Here is a 15,230-nt window from a genome sequence, read left to right as displayed (position 1 = left end):
CTCCTCTTTCACTGTTCAGCTCATTTTCACTAGTAGCCATGTTTTCAATTATTTCTGTGGCTTCCTCTAGAGTCTTCCATTTGATATTGCCTCCAGCTGAGGCGTCAAGCATCATCTTGGTTTGTGAACCAAGACCTCCAAGGAAGATTAGGACTACTTCTACTTCGTCAAATCCATGCGTGGGAGTCTTTCTTAATAGGCTTTTGTACCTGTCCCATGTGTGACCTAGTGATTCCTCCATGCCTTGCCTGAAAGATGAGATCTCCATCTTTCTATTGTTTACCTTGGATTGTGGGAAGTATTTGTTCAAGAACTTTGTCACCATAGCTTCCCACTCTGTAAAACTCCCTTCTGGAAAAGAGTTCAACCAAAGGTTAGCGTTGCCTCCTAATGAGAATGGAAACAGGATAAGTTTGATTGCTTCGTCAGGCACCCCATTCATCTTCACTGTATTGCAAATTTCATTAAAGGTTGTGAGGTGCTCATATAGGCTTTCATGAGACAACCCATTAAATTGGTTACTCTTAACCAGTTGGATTAATGCTGGTTTCACCTCCATATTAGTTGCATTGACCCTCGGTCTTGCTATGCTATTGAAATGCTGAGGGCCAACTACATTAGTGTAATATGCAAGAGTCCGTCTAACATTATTATTCTCCATCTCCTCAGTGCTATGGTAAGAACCTTGTGGTGAAGGTTGTAAGAGATCTTCCGGAGGAGGGAAAAGTTCTTTAGATGTACGGATTCTTCTCCTCCATCTCCTCTCGTCTAAGCCTTCAAGAAGAGGTTCTGAGGTTTTCTTGCTTCTAGTTCGAATTGCTTCCTGCATACACAAGAAAACAAGTCCCTAGAAAAATTTGTCAGCACAAAAAGCTATAGAAGAAGTAATATACGAGATAAGAAGATAAAATAAAAACCGAAAAATAAGAACAAAAATTCAAATTTCAAAATTCAAGTCAAAGATAATCAATAATCACACAAATAAACTAGGTTTAATGTCTCAATAGGTCCCTATTTTTGTTCAGAATTTGAAATAGTTAAACCACCAGTCCCCGGCAACGGCGCCAAAAACTTGATGACAAATTTATGAACACCGCAAAACGGCGCCAAAAACTTGTTTAACCCTCGGCAAGTGTGACCGAATCGTATCAAGTAATAAACTCGGTAAGACCAAGTATCGTTCTCCCAAAGGACTCACGACCTAGTTAGTTATATGATTTCTTGATTATTTAAGACTTGAGAACAAATTATTATAAGTTTCAAATTCAAAAGACAAAAGTAAACATGTATGCATGTGATGATCAATGGGAAAGAAGAACACAAACACTGAACGAATTAGATGGATGAGTATGTTGTTGGGGTAATCAATTTCATCTTATCCACTCTCATATATTTTAGGAATTCATCATTCTTTTCATCAATGTTAATGCTACTCTCTAAATTACCTTAAACCCGATGTCTCGGCGAAGAAAGTCTATCCTTAATTACGAGTTCATACAATTCCTAGCATCCCTAATAATTAATTCTGAAGCACAGAAGCTTAAAGGCAACCAACCCTCATATCCCTATGTTTAGGCAATATGCTATTAGGAGAATTTCCCCGGATCTAGACTTCCCTGTATGTGTCCATATCGACAAAATAAATAATCATGACATCAAATGAGTTAAACAATGCATGCTTTGAGCAAAGAGGAAAAACCCTAACTATTAATGAAAGAAAGCATGTATCTCAAATAAGATGTTTAAACACAAATTCCATATATGAGAGCTTCAAAAGATTACATTGATTCCCCAACAACAAGAAGAGTTTAGTTCACCATATTTATGGTGAAACTAGATGAAATACAATGAAAGAGTAAAAGATAGAACCCTATAAAGTTGAGTAGGTAGCCTTAGCATCCAAGATCTTCCTCCAAGGGGTGGAAAGATGTGTGTTTGCTTCGTACTCTGCCAAAGATACCAACCCTAGGAAGCCTAAAGCTTATATATTATTCGAAATATTACAGAAAAGTGGGCCTAGGCCCAAAATAATGCCGCTCAACGGTAAACTACCGCTCAACGGTAAGTGCGTGTGTTGATTCTTCCCCTTAGCTGCACTTTCACCCCTCAGCGGAGCCAATGGGTGTTCATTAGTGCCGCTCAGCAGTAAACTGGCACTGAGCGGTACTTGCGGCTTCTCTTCTTTTGTCTTTTTTGAGTTCTTTTCTGATTCCATCTCTATCCTTCTTCACTTCTTTAATCAAATTCACCTTAAAACCTGCACAAAACACTTAAAGTGGCATTAACATTAATGAAGAAAGATGAATTCTTGAATATATGAGATTGGATAGGTGATAACAGTTGAAAAATTGTTATTTTCATGCTTAAAATTGACACAAAAAGCAACCTTTACACTTAGAAACTAGCTTGAAATCATGCTTTTATCCATATTTTCAGAAATAAGAGAGCTGGACAGGTTTATGCTTAATTTCAGTGTTTTTGTGCAGGTTTTAAGGTGAATTTAGTGAAAGAAGTGAAGAAGGAGAGAGATGGAATCAGAAAAGTCAACCAGAAACCAGAAAAGTCAACCAGTCAACCAGTCAACCAGAATACGAAAAAAGTCAACCAGACGAGTTTTGGGCCAGTTTTATGCGATTTTATGATATGTTTGGGCCTGGACCCGTTTTCTATTATTTTTGTGTCCTATTTAAAGACCTAGATGTCTTAGGGTTGGTATCTTTGGCAGAAACAAAGCAAATACTCTCTCTTCCACCCCTTTGAAGGAGGATCTTGGATGCTCACGCTACCTCTTCACCTTTCTAGGGTTTTATCTTTCATTCTTTCATTATTGTTCATCTAGGTTCACCATGAATATGGTGAACTAAACCTTGTATGTTTGTTGGGGAATCAATGTAATCTTTTGAAGCTCTCATATATGGAATTTGTGCTTGCATCTTAATCTAAGATTTATGCTTTCCTTCATCATTAGTTAGGGTTTTTCCTCTTTGCCTAATGCTTGCTTTGTTTAACTCATTCAATGCATGATTATTGATTTTGTCGATACGGGAACGTACGGGGAAGTCTAGATCCGAGGAATTACTCCCAATATTATATTGGTTGTCGTTAAGCTCCTGTGCTAAGAGAACTAATTATTAGGAATGCTAGGAATCGTATGAACTCGTAATTAGGGATAGGCCTTCTTGACAAGGTAATTTAGAGAGTGGCATTAACAATGATGATTTGAATGTTGAATTCCTAAAATATATGAGAGTGGATAAGATGAAATTGACCCCCAACAACATATTCATATATATATTTCATTGAAAGTGCTTGTCTTTTGCTTTTGCCATTGATCAAAATCTCATGCATACATGTTTATTTTCTGTTTTGCATATTAAACTACAATTATTTCGTCCTTAAGTCTTAGCTAATCAAAGAATCACATAACTAAACTAGGCCGTGAGTCCTTTGGGAGAACGATACTTGGTCTTACCGAGTTTATTACTTGAAACGATTCGGTCATACTTGCTGATTGTTCAACAAGTTTGTGACATCATATTTTCGTGATCATAAATTTGTGCATCAAGTTTTTGGCGCCGTTGCCAGGGACTCTGGTTTAACTGGTTAATTTGTGTGATTATTGATTATCTTTGACTTTAATTTTGAATTTCTGTTTTTATTTTCTGTTTTTATTTGATTTTATTTTATTTTATTTTATCTTATTTGATTTGATTTGATTTTATTTTATTTTATTTGATTAGATTAGATTTCATTTGATTTGATTAGATTAGATTTTATTTTATTTGATTTGATTTGATTAGATTAGATTTTATTTTATTTTATATTATTTTATCTTATCCTCTGAATCTTTTATCTTCTGAATCTATATCTTCTCCTATATCTTTTTGTGCTAACAAATCTTTTCTAGGGTTTTGTTTTCTTGTGCATGCAGGAAGCAATTAGAACAAGGAGCAAGAAAACAACAGAACCTCTGCTTGAACGTCTAGACGAGAGTAGACGGAGGAGAAGAATCCGAACATCTAGAGAACTTTTCCCTTCTCCAGAAACTCTCTTACAATCATCACCACAAGGTTCTGTTCATAGCACAGAAAATATGGAGAACAACAATGTTAGAAGAACTCTTGCTGACTACACCAATATAGCTGGACCTCAGCACTTTAACAGTATAGCTAGACCTAGAGTCAATGGAGCTAATATGGAGGTCAAACCAGCACTAATTCAACTGGTGAAAAGCAACCAATTTAAAGGGTTATCTCATGAAAGCCCATTTGAGCACCTCACTACCTTCAATGACATTTGCAACACAGTCAAAATTAATGGGGTGCCAGACGAAGCTATCAAACTTAGCTTGTTTCCTTTCTCATTGGGAGGCAATGCTAAGCTTTGGTTGAATTCTTTCCCAGAAGAAAGTTTCACAGAGTGGGAAGCAGTGGTCACAAAATTTTTAAACAAGTACTTCCCACAATCTAAGGTGACAAAAGGCAAGCAAGAGATTTCTTCATTTAAGCAGGGTATGGAAGAATCACTGGGGCATGCATGGGACAGATACAAAAGCTTGCTAAGAAAAACACCAACGCATGGCTTTGAAGATCAGGAAGTAGTCTTAACTTTCCTTGGAGGGCTTGGTTCACAAACCAAGATGATGCTGGACGCCTCAGCAGGAGGCAATATTAAATGGAAAACTCTAGAGGAAGCAACAGAAATTATTGAAAATATGGCTACTAGTGATAACGAACTCCATAGTGAAAGAGGAGCTCCTACGCAACAGAAAGGAGTTCTACAATTACAGGCGCATGATGCCTTGCTAGCACAAAGTAAAATTCTAACTCAACAGCTGGAAACTCTTACTAAAACACTTGCACAATTGCCTAAAGAGTTGAAAACTGCTGCACAGGTACAATCTCAGTTGTGTGAATTGTGTGGAGGCGACCATATAAATGGTCAATGCGCCTTTCCAGTGGAAGCTTTAGAGGATGTTAATTTCATGGCCAATCAATTTCCATACCGTCAAGGGAACTACAATCAAGGGTGGAAACCACACCCAAGCATTGGTCAAGGACAAACTGGGCAAGCTAGTCAGTATAATAAGCAGCAGCAACAACCCACCTTTTGGCAACAGTTATCTATGCTTAATGAAAGATCAACAAGGTTGGAAGAAACTCTTCAGCAATTCATACAAAAAACTGAATCTTCTCAAAAGAGCACTGAAGCTGCTATAAAGAACTTGGAGATTCAAATGGGTCAGATTACCAAGCAATTGGAAGAAAGGCCAAATAGAAATTTTGGGGCTAATACTGAGATTAACCCCAGAGAAGAGTGCAAGGTGGTAAAGAGTGTTGATGATGAAAAAGTTGAGTTAGAAACAAAAGAGATAAGAGACATAGAGAGCAAAAGTACTTTTCCTTTTCCAATCCATCAAGGGAAACAACTGGACTTCACAGAATTATTCAGAATGGTGGATAATGAAGCACCTTGGGAACAGATTCTACAGCAAATCATAGTTTACATAAAATCTGATGAAGAAATCTCTACAAAGAAGAGACGTAGAGATGATGAGGCAAAAGAGTGTATAACTATTAAAAAAGAGTCATTCCCTCCTAAAGCAACAGATCCAGGAAGTTTTTTTATCCCTTGTACCATAGGGAAGAAAAAGGTGAAGAAAGCTCTCCTTGATTTAGGTTCAAGTGTTAACTTGATACCTTATTCTTTACTGGAGCAAATCGGCAATGTTAAAGTGAAACCTGTAAAGGTTAAAATAGGAATGGCCGATGGATCTTCAAAGGAGCCATGTGGGATTATAGAGGACATTATAGTTTGTGTTGGCAAACTTCAGTTCTTGGCAGACTTTGTGGTGATGAAGATGGAGACAGAGAAGATACCTATCATACTTGGAAGACCGTTTATGAAAACGGCCAAAGCTATCATTGATGTAAATGAAGGTATAGTAGTGCTCTAGGACAGAGAGGAGAGAGTGGTGGTAGACGTCTTCAAAGATGAGACGCAAGCAAGGGAGGAAGAAGCTAGTTATAAAGCTGCATTTCAAGATGCACCCATGACTAGCCGTAAAGATGAAAATCTCAAGGTTGCAGGTAACCATTGTTTGTTGTTTCAGGTACCCAAGGAAGAAAATATTGGAAGACGAGGATTAATTCCTAGTGACTGGGAGAAAAGAAGACTCCAACTTGGCTCACCTGTAAGAATCAAGAACAAGTTGTGGGTTGTGAAGGGCTTTAAAGAGAAGGAGATGATAGAGATAGAGTGTCCATATTCTAGAAGGACCAAGACAGTTCACAGGAAACAGCTGAGGAGTTGGTGGAATGACAACATCAACTATATAGAAGATGGAACTTGAACTTTATTGGGTCAAGCTAATGACGTTAAAAGAGCGCTTGCTGGGAGGCAACCTAGTGGATTTAAAGACTTTTGATTTGGTTTTGTAATTTTTAATTTGTGAACATTATTTTTGTAATTATTTTGTTGGAGATAGCATCTACTGAAGGATGCTAGGTGGTTAAGTATCTACTGAAGGATACTATGTTTGTAACACCTACTGATGGGTGTTGGTAAGAAAATTTTGCACCTACTGATGGGTGTTGGTGGATTTTGGGTCAGGCTCGTGACGTTAAACAAGCGCTACCTGGGAGGCAACCCAGTTGATTGAATATTTCTGTTTGTTTATTTTAGTTAGGGTTTGCATAAGCATTTTAAACATTGAATTGCAGGGAACCAGTGAGGGGCATGTATGGGAGGCACGTAGGTTAAGAAAAGAAGGAGAAGGGCACATCACGAAAGTGCCGCTGAGCGGTAATTTACCGCTGAGTGGTACTCTCGCAGATGGGCTTTAGTTCCCCTTAGCGGGACCCGAGCCCATTAGGGTATTTTTAAACCCTAAGCTGCACAAGTTCTCATACTTTCAGGTTTTTCTCTGCACAAACACTCAACATACCTTATCCAAGGTTTTCCACATCTTTTCACTCTTCCCTCTTAAGAAAATTTCTCTTCCACTCACTTTTTCACTAGTGTGCCATCAAAGTTTGGGGTTGGAAGAGAGTATTCTAGCTTGGAAGCATTCTCATTGCATCTAGTATCTCCACCCAAGTAAGTAAAAAGCATTTTGTTCATTCTAGGGTTTTTGAATTTGAATGTGATTGTCAAAGCATGAATATTTAGGGGTTTTGATTTCTATGCATGATTTGATGATATATTTGATGTTTGAACCGATTAAACTGCATGATTATGAACTGAAAAACTGAAAATTGCATTTGGGTGGAGTTAGGACAGCTTCAAAACAAGATTTTCAAAAATCTGCAGAGTTACCGCTGAGGGGTAAACTGCTGCTGAGCGACACTCCGCTAGATTTGGTTTTTCTGAATTTTTGCTTGTTGGAATGTGGCACTGGTGGCGCTGATGGGAAATTCTGGCCCTCAGCGGTGGTTTAGCTTCGAAAGGAGTTGTGTTATGTGTTTTACTAATGATTAACATCATGTTTTGTGGTTTTGTATTTGTGTTTGAATGTAGGAATGGCATCCTCTTCAGGAAAAAGATTGAAAACCATGGCAACCAAGAGAAAGGAAAAGGAACCAGAGCAACCCCACTCTAGCAGGTTCCTCTCTAGGAAACATGAGAAGCACTTTAGGGTGGTTCAGGACAGGAGACTTCTGATGGAGAGAAAGGTTGGAATGATACCTAACTTTGCTCCTCAATTTGGAGAACAAGTGTTAGGGAATGAATGGGGAAAGCTAGCCACCTATCCTGCACCTGCCAACATAGCTGTGGTAAAGGAATTTTACACCAATGCAAAGAAGATTGCTGATTATCCAGCTGAGAATTATTTGGGCTATGTCAGAGGCCATGCTATCAGGTATGATCCTGATTCTATCAATAACTTCTTGGACACTGTGTGGGCTGGTGAGCAATGCCAGTTTGCTCTTTGCATGGAGGAAGGTGCTGATTATGAGGATGTGGAGAAAGTACTATGCATACCTGGAGGACACTTCCAAAGGAATAGATCTGGCTCAGTGGTTAACATTAGGAGGACGGATTTGACTCCTCTTGCAAAATATTGGATGGCATTTTCTCATGCCAACATTCAGCCATGTTCACATGTGTCAGATATTACTCTCAGCAGGGCACTATTCATCTACTGTGCTATCAGAAACTTGAATGTTAATATTGGGCAGGTGATAGCTGATGAGATTAGTGTGTGCGCCAATACCTCAAACAACAAAGCACCACTAGGACATCCCTCCTTGACTACTCACCTTTGCAAGATAGCTGGGGTGGACACTTCTGCTCTACCATTTGAGAGGCCAAGAAAAGCTATTGATGAGGCTTATTATAGACAGTACTGTGGAGGTGAGGAAGCAGCTCAGCCAATTCCACCACGCCGTGCTCGTAGAGAGAGAGGGCCAGCACAGAGCCAGACATCTGCTGAGACACATGAAGCAGAAGCATTCCAGATGAGGGACATGTATATGTCTCTTATAGGTGCTCAGCTGCAGTCCATTAACAGAGGGCAGGTGGCCACTGCTGAGATGATTGTGGGGATGTATGATACACCTCCAGCCCACAGGTGGACTATGGATGAATTCCATAATGTGGTAGCTTGGCCAGAGGAACCAGTGCATGGAGGAGGAGTTGGAGCAGCTGAAGCTTCAGCTAGAGAGATGGAAGAAGATGAAGCTAATGATGATGATGCATTTGAAGATGATGAAGATGAGGAGGAAGAGGAAGATACAGAGGACAGCTCAGACTGATGAGGAGCTGAGATAGCATTTACTGATAAATGCTATCATATGATTATGCTTTTGTGGTTTAAGTTTTCTGAACTTATTTGTTTTTGTTTTTAGATTAGGGTTTGATGTACTCTATTGAACACCTGGTTTGTTATGATGGTTTGCTATTAACTGTGATTGTGTGATAAGTAATGCTGAATGATGCTTATTGATTGATTGATGTTGAGATGATGTGCACATTAAAATGCTTATACAGGTAATTCACAAGCTTTGTGAACAAATGCAGGATATTATGATTGTGATTGTGAAATTAAGCAGGATGTGTATGTCAAATGTGAATGAGCTTATATGTGAGGTTTTGAGCTCTAGAGTTATGTTTGAATGCTATTACTTTGAAAGCATGAATGACTTTGCCCAGGTTTTCTATGATTGAATCAATTGCTTGTTTTGCATCATATGATCAAGGCCGTTTGTTGGAACCTTTTTATTGGCCAAATTCATAAAGTTAGCCCACTAAAAGAGAACACTTTGTGTTCTATCCTTTGAACCCTTAGCCTTGAACATACACTGAAACCCTTGATTGAAAATCTTTACCTTGAGTTAAGTAGAAAATATTTTGTGGTATTGATAAATGTTCAAGTTTGGGGTTGTTAGGAAAACATGAAAAAGGAAAAGCATTGAGCTAAGAGTAAAATGTAAGAATATGCAAAGAAAAGAAAAGAAAAAGCAAAGCTCAATGCAAATGCAAAGGCAAGTTGGAATGAATAGGAATAATTGTGTTGTTATGATTTTCTTAACTCAAGGATTTTGTGATCCAGAAAAACCAATTTTCTTGTTAGCCCAGCCACATTATAAGCCATTGAAAAGTCCTTATGATGATGCATGCTTGTGAATGTTTTTTATTGTGGTAAAATGAAAGGCAAAGTTGATTCATGTGACATTGTGATAGTAGAGTGAATGAGTGATTACCTCTTATACACTTGTGTGTTGAGTGAGACACTTTACCTAGTGAGGAAATATTCCATTAGCACATGAACATCCATGCTTAATTGATTGGTCATTCATGAAAAAGAGCATTTGTTGGGTATTAATTGACTTTGTGAAACACTAAAGCATGTGCACATCTTGATTGAACTCTTGGTCATAAGTTTGATTGAAGTTTTTACTTATCTAAAAAGAGGATTTTTGAATGACTAAACCATCATATGAATTGGTTGAAGATTGAGTTATATCTCGTTTGCTTGAGGACAAGCAAAGTTCTAAGTTTGGGGTTGTGATAACAGTTGAAAAACTGTTATTTTCATGCTTAAAATTGATACTAAAAGCAACCTTTATACTCAGAAACTAGCTTGAAATCATGCTTTTCTTCAAATTTTCAGAAATAAGAGAGCTGGACAGGTTTATGCTTGATTTCAGTGTTTTTGTGCAGGTTTTAAGGTGAATTTAGTGAAAGAAGTGAAGAAGGAGAGAGATGGAATCAGAAAAGACATCAAAAAGTGCAAAAGGAGAAGCCGAAGTCACCGCTCAGCGGCAGTTTACCGCTGAGCGGCACTCAGGAAGTCACGGGAGGTCCGCTGAGGGGCAAAATGGCCGCTGAGGGGAAGAAACGTCTCACGCACTTACCGCTGAGCGGTACTTTACCGCTGAGCGGCACTTTTATGGGCTTGGACCTAATTTTCTGTAATTTACGAATAATATATAAGCTTTAGGGTTTCCTAGGGTGAGGTATCTTTGGCTGGAACGAAGCAAACACTCTCTCTTCCACCCCTTTGAAGGAGGATCTTGGATGCTCAGGCTTCCTCTTCACCTTTCTAGGGTTTTATCTTTCATTCTTTCATTGTTATTCATCTAGGTTCACCATGAATATGGTGAACTAAACTCCGTATGTTTGTTGGGGAATCAATGTAATCTTTTGAAGCTCTCATATATGGAATTTTTTTTTACATCTTTTAATTAAGACCTATGCTTTCTTTCATCATTAGTTAGGGTTTTTCCTCTTTGCTTAATGCTTGTGTTGTTTAACTCATTCGATGCATGATTATTGGTTTTGTCGATACGGGCACGTACGGGGAAGTCTAGATCCGGAGAATTTCTCCCAATATTATATTGGTTGTCGTTAAGCTCCTGCACTTATGAACTAATTATTAGGAATGCTAGGAATTGTATGAACTCGTAATTAGGGAGAAGCCTTCTTGAAAGGTAATTTAGAGAGTGGCATTAACAATAATGATTTGAATGTTGAATTCCTAAAATATATGAGAGTGGATAAGATGAAATTGACCCCCAACAACATATTCATACATATATTTCATTGAAAGTGTTTATCTTTTGCTTTTGCCATTGATCAAAACTTCATGCATACATATTTAATTTTCGTCTTTTGCATATAAAAATCCAAATATTTCGTCTTTAAGTCTTAGCTAATCAATAAACCACACAACTAAACTAGGCCATGAGTCCTTTGGGAAGAACGATACTTGGTCTTACCAAGTTTATTACTTGAACGATTCAGTCATACTTGCCGATTGAAAAACAAGTTTGTGACATCATATTTTGGTGTTCATAAATTTGTCCATCACATAGCAGTGATGAAAGAGTTCTACACCAATGCAAGGCGGTTGGGTGATTATCCCACTGAGGAATATACGAGCTATGTTAGAGGACACACCATTCGGTATGACCTTGATTTCATTAACAGGTTTTTAAATACAGAATGGGCTGGTGAGCAGTGTCAGTTTGCTTTGAGTATGGAAGAAGGAGCAGACTTTGCTGATGTGGAGAGCGTGCTTTGCGTGCCTAGAGGGCACTTTTAGAGAAATAGGAATGGTGTTGTTGTGAATATCAAGAGAGCTAACCTAACTCCTTTAGCAAAGTATTGGATGTCATTCTCTTATGCCAACATCCAGCCTTGTTCACATGTCTTTGCTATTACTCTCAACAGGGCTCTTCTTCTGTACTGTGTGCTGAGAGGGATGAGCATTAACATTGGCTAGATCATAGCCAATGAGATACAGGTGTGTGCAAATACTATGATCAACAAGGCACCTTTTGGGCATCCTTCTCTGATAACACACCTCTGTGAGCTAGCTTGAGTGAATATTTCTACACCGTCGTTTGAGAGTCTTAGGAAGGCGATTGATGAGGCCTACTATAGGCAGTATTATGGCGGAGATGAGGCAGCTCAGCCAGTACCACCATGTCATCATCGTAGAGGAAGAGGACCACCACAAGCACATGCACAACCTCATGATGTAGAGTCGTTTCAGATGAGAGATATGTATGTCTTTTATAGATGGTAGGATGCAGTCTATCCACAGAGGCCAGGTGACCACAGTAGAGATGATCATTGGGATGTATGATACATGATGAACAAATCTTCAATCCCCAAAAACGGAGTCAAAAACTTGTTAACCCTCGGCAAGTGTAAGCGAATCGTATCAAGTAATAAACCTGGTAAGACCAAGTATCATTCTTCCAAAGGACTCACGGCCTAGACATTTATGTGATTTATTGATTAATTAAGACTTGTGAACAAATTGTTGTAAGTTTCAAATGCAAAAGACTGAAAAGTAAATATGTACGCATGTGACGATCAATGGCAAGAAGAAATAAAACACGTGAATTGAAATATATGGACGAATATGTTGTTGAGGTTTGTCAATTTCATCCTATCCACTCTCTTGTATTTAGGAATTCATCATTCTTTTCATTAATTTTAATGCCACTTTCTAAATTACTTTAAACCCGATGTCTCGGCAAAGAAAGCCTAATCATAATCACTAGTTTACAATGTCTTGTCTCCCTAGCAATTAATCATGCATTATAGAGAAGAGAAGGTTAAAGGCAACCAACTATCCTACTCCTATGTCTAGGTTTGTAATATATTGTTGGAGGAATTCCCCAGATCGTTCTTTGTAAGATATCTCTCAATAACAATCCTAGGGAGAGAAGAGGAGAGCTGTCTGATGGACAAATTTATGATCACCAAAATATGATGTCACAAACTTGTTGAACAATCGGCAAGTATGACCGAATCGTTTCAAGTAATAAACTCGGTAAGACCAAGTATCGTTCTCCCAAAGGACTCACGGCCTAGTTTAGTTGTGTGGTTCGTTGATTGGCTAAGACTTAAGAATGAAATATTTGAAGTTTAATATGCAAAACAGAAAATAAACATGTATGCATGAGGTTTTGATCAATGGCAAAAGCAAAAGACAAGCACTTTCAATGAAATATATATATATATGGATATGTTGTTGGGGGTCAATTTCATCTTATCCACTCTCATATATTTTAGGAATTCAACATTCAAATCATCATTGTTAATGTCACTCTCTAAATTACCTTGCCAAGAAGGCGTATCCCTAATTACGAGTTCATACGATTGCTAGCATTCCAAATAATTAGTTCTCTTAGCACAGGAGCTTAACGACAACCAATATAATATTGGGAGTAATTCCCCGGATCTAGACTTCCCCGTACGTTCCCGTATCGACAAAATTAATAATCATGCATTGAATGAGTTAAACAAAGCTAGCATTAGGCAAAGAGGAAAAACCCTAACTAATGATGAAGGAAAGCATAAATCTTAGATTAAGATGCAAGCACAAATTCCATATATGAGAGCTTCAAAAGATTACATTGATTCCCCAACAAACATACAAGGTTTAGTTCACCATATTCATGGTGAACCTAGATGAACAATAATGAAAGAATGAAAGATAAAACCCTAGAAAGGTGAAGAGGTAGCCTGAGCATCCAAGATCCTCCTTCAAAGGGGTGGAAGAGAGAGTGATTACTTTTTTTCTGCCAAAGATACCAACCCTAAGACATCTAGTTCTTTAAATAGGACATAAAAATAATAGAAAACGGGTCCAGGCCCAAACAGATCATAAAATCGCATAAAACTGGCCCAAAAATCGTCTGGTTGACTTTTTTCGTATTCTGGTTGACTGGTTGACTTTTTGGTTGACTGGTTGACTTTTCTGGTTGACTGGTTGACTTTTCTGGTTTCTGGTTGACTTTTCTGATTCCATCTCTCTCCTTCTTCACTTCTTTCACTAAATTCACCTTAAAACCTGCACAAAAACACTGAAATCAAGCATAAACCTGTCCAGCTCTCTTATTTATGAAAATATGGATAAAAGCATGATTTCAAGCTAGTTTCTAAGTGTAAAGGTTGCTTTTTGTGTCAATTTTAAGCATGAAAATAACAGTTTTTCAACTGTTATCACAACCCCAAACTTAGAACTTTGCTTGTCCTCAAGCAAACAAAATGTAACTCAATCTTCAACCAATTCATATGATGGTTCACTCATTCAAAAATCCTCTTTTTCAAGATAAGTAACAACTTCACTCAAACTTATGACCAAGAGTTCAATCAAGATGTGCACATGCTTTAGTGTTCACAAAGTCATTTAAATTCCAACAAATGCTATTTTTCATGAATGATCAATCAATTAAGCATGGATGTTCATGTTCTTATGGAATATTTCCTCACTAGGTAAAGTGTTTCACTCAACACACAAGTGTATAAGAGGTAAAGTGTTTCACTCATTCACTCCACTATCACAATGTTACATGAATCAACTTTGCCTTTCATTTTACCACAATCAAAAACATTCACAAGCATGCATCATCACAAGGACTTTTCAATGGCTTATAATGTGGCTGGGCTAACAAGAAAATTGGTTTTTCTGGATCACAAAATCCTTGAGTTAAGAGAATCATAACAACACAATTTTTCTTATTCTTCCCAACTTGCCTTTGCATTTGCATTGAGCTTTGCTTCTTTTTCTTTTCTTTTCTTTTTCTTTTTTTTCTTTGCATATTCTTACTTTTCAGCCCTTAGCTCAATGCTTTTCCTTTTTCATGTTTTCCCAACAACCCCAAACTTGAACATTTAACAATACCACACAAGATCTTCTACTTAACTCAAGGTAAAGATTTTCAATCAAGGGTTTCAGTGTATGTTCAAGGCTAAGGGTTCAAAGGATAGAACACAAAGTGTTCTCTTTTAGTGGGCTAACTTTATGAATTTGGCCAATAAAAAGGGTTCCAACAAACGACCTTGATCACATGATGCAAAACAAGCAATTGATTCAAACATAGAAAACCTGGGCAAAGTCATTCATGCTTTCAAAGTAATAGCATTCAATCATACCAAAAACTCTAGAGCTCAAAACCTCACATATAAGCTCATTCACATTTGACATACACATCCTGCTTAATTTCACAATCACAATCATGATATCCTGCATTTGTTCACAAAGCTTGTGAATCACCTGTATAAGCATTTTATGTGCACATCTATCTCAACATCAATGAATCACTAATCATCATCAAGCATTACTTATCACACAATCACAATTAATAGCAAACCATCATAACAAACCATGTTTCCAATAGAGTACATCAAACCCTAATCTAAAACAAAAAAAAAAAAGTTTAGAAAACTTAAACCAACAAAAACATAAGCATGTGATAGCATTCATC

Source organism: Vigna umbellata, chromosome 7 (genome assembly GCF_029865625.1).
Source record: "Vigna umbellata cultivar VRB3 chromosome 7, Vumbellata_1.0, whole genome shotgun sequence".
NCBI lineage: Eukaryota > Viridiplantae > Streptophyta > Magnoliopsida > Fabales > Fabaceae > Vigna > Vigna umbellata.
This window is presented reverse-complemented; position numbering follows the sequence as displayed.